The sequence below is a fragment of the Montipora foliosa genome, chromosome 13, assembly GCF_036669935.1.
Source record: "Montipora foliosa isolate CH-2021 chromosome 13, ASM3666993v2, whole genome shotgun sequence".
Taxonomy (NCBI): domain Eukaryota; kingdom Metazoa; phylum Cnidaria; class Anthozoa; order Scleractinia; family Acroporidae; genus Montipora; species Montipora foliosa.
The window spans coordinates 1,964,418-1,966,917 of record NC_090881.1 but is presented as its reverse complement, the minus strand read 5'-3'; positions in this window follow the sequence as shown (position 1 = coordinate 1,966,917).

Sequence of the window (2,500 nt, the reverse complement as noted above, 5' to 3'; positions counted from 1 at the left end):
TCCCTTTTAAAAGCGTTCAAATTGCCCGCCATTTTAAAAATTGGCACGCATCTTGCTCAAGTCATCTCTGGACTCATGACCTACTTGAAAATCCTCCGTTTTGCTGCTGTATTCACTTCCGGATTCAGAGGCACCTTCTTAGATGATAAACATAGACATGATAGATTCTTTTAAAACTGAAAAGTACTGAAAACGATCACAGAGCGACACCTTGGCGTTGATCACCTAGAAAACATAGGACCCACGCCAACAAGCATTTCATTATCTACGTCACAGCGATCCCCGTGAAATCCTGACCAGCTTAAGGGGTGTATCAAATAAAAGTAGGACTTTAAAAATTGTACAAAATTCGTGCTTCGTTTTGAAACAGCATATTCTCTTATGCACGACATATCAAGCAATTCTGCGCCTCAGAATATATTGTGATCTTTTCACTTCTTCATCCAACGTTCGTTCATGTAACAATAGATTTTCTGATGTTGGTAACTTATATGTTAATAAATCAAGACTGAGTATTCGGCTTAATTCCATTTTCGGAGCTAAGCTATGGAATTGCCTGAAGCCTGACTTGCGCAAACTTGGGAAAAGACCCTTAAAAAACAAAATTCACCTATTTTTACTTGCGGTGCTTGGTGATGAGGATGATGATGTTGATGATGTTGATGATGTCTTAACGTTAATCTTAAAAATTACCAGTCATCATTAATCACACCCAAGCTATAATTACCTCCTTATGTTTCACGTCTTCTTATAGGGTCTTGCTCTATATATGTAAATGCTAGCTATCTGTGAATGTATGTGTATACCTTTTTATTTCACTTTATTTTTATTTTCATTTATTTATTTATTTCTTTACCTGATTTAGTATTAATCTAATGAGCTAAATTTGATTGTACGTTACACAGCCCGCTTCGATTAGTTTTGCTTTATGCGGGTTGTGTATTTTTTCAATTTTTTAAATTTAAACATTGAAATAAAATGATGATGATGACGATGATGATGAATCCAAACTGAATTCTATCGCAAAAGTTCATTTTAACATGGACTTTAAATAGGAAAATAAATAACAATTTTCACGTTATGGCACTTTTAGAGACTGTATATGGTAGGCAATGCCACACAACGCCTGTTCTGGGAAGTTAAAGTGCATCTAACCCCATTTTTTTTATTTGCTAAAAATAATCTCGCTGTTCGTCCAAGCATTTCTGGGAAAAACTATTTGGTCCAAGCTTTTTTTGTTCATTTTTATTAGCTTGCCAGAGTTTTAAAATTTGGCGCTTTTTTCGCCACGTCCGAGCAATGGAAGAATAGTCCCTAGTTGGATTGTGACGTCATCGAAGAACATCGATATTCGCATGGTAATAACGCAGACCCCGAAAATGAAATTGAAAAAAATAGGAAACCGTATTCTCAGAGGAGTGGTTTGCCCAATTAGGCTGAGAATGCCACGTGGGGAGGCGGAGCCCTGTTGTTTTTTACCTTTCACCTGTTTTAAATGAATAAATAATTCTTCTTTACCTTTAACTGAGAATTGAGCGACTTTTCACAACCTCAAACATAGGCTGTAACCGCAAAATAAGAAACTTGGACAGAATTTCTCTAGCAAAGTAATTATATCTTCTGCAGATTCATGATTCGGACGAAGCTAAGGACATTTGACCTGGCATCGTTTGACAATAGCAAAAATATCCCACCAGCTATGTAAGTATTAATGCAAAGACATTAATGCAAAGACATCAAGAATCAATGAAATGCCTCTCAATACTAGTGTAACTAAAAATGTCGTAGTTTGTAAAATTTTGAGGTGAAAAACTTGCAACTTGCCATTGGACGAATCGAAAAGGGAATACGGAGTAAGTAAAGCTATCTTTCTTCTTCAAAATCCCGCTGTGTTTCTTTATACTTCGCGCCCGGGAAAGCGGGTAAAAGGCAAATCTCTTCGACCATTTCAGCAAAATGGCGTTCTTCCTTTGTAATTGGAAACCCCAATAATGTATTCGTGATTTGAATATCCCGCGCAAGTGCTTTATGAATAATTCATGATCCCCGGACATTCTGTGCGATGCATAGAATGGTGAAAATCAAGCGGCTGCGTCTGCCAAAGGCACTTCGTTACACCGCCGAATCCTAAAAGCTTTATGTGCGCAGATCCTGTGGCATCTTGAATAGAAGAGCATGAAAATATTACCTTGAGCTTTTTTATGGATAAATTGTGACCGAAGTCACAGTTATTTTCATTTTGGGAGAATAAACCACGCAATCATTTAACTATAAATACACTTTATTACGTCTACGCAACTATTGATGTTTAAGGTGTAATGTGCCCTTGGGAAGGATGGGAAACTAGTCCTAGGCGAGTCCTTGGCAGTATTCGAACATACGACCGCCCTAACACCGGCCGGATGCTTTACTCGTTGAGGTACTAGATCTCCTTGAGTTCTAGGTAGTTTATCTAGGTCCTGAATGGACAATTTGTGTCGCAGGTCGGCGGAACATAGCA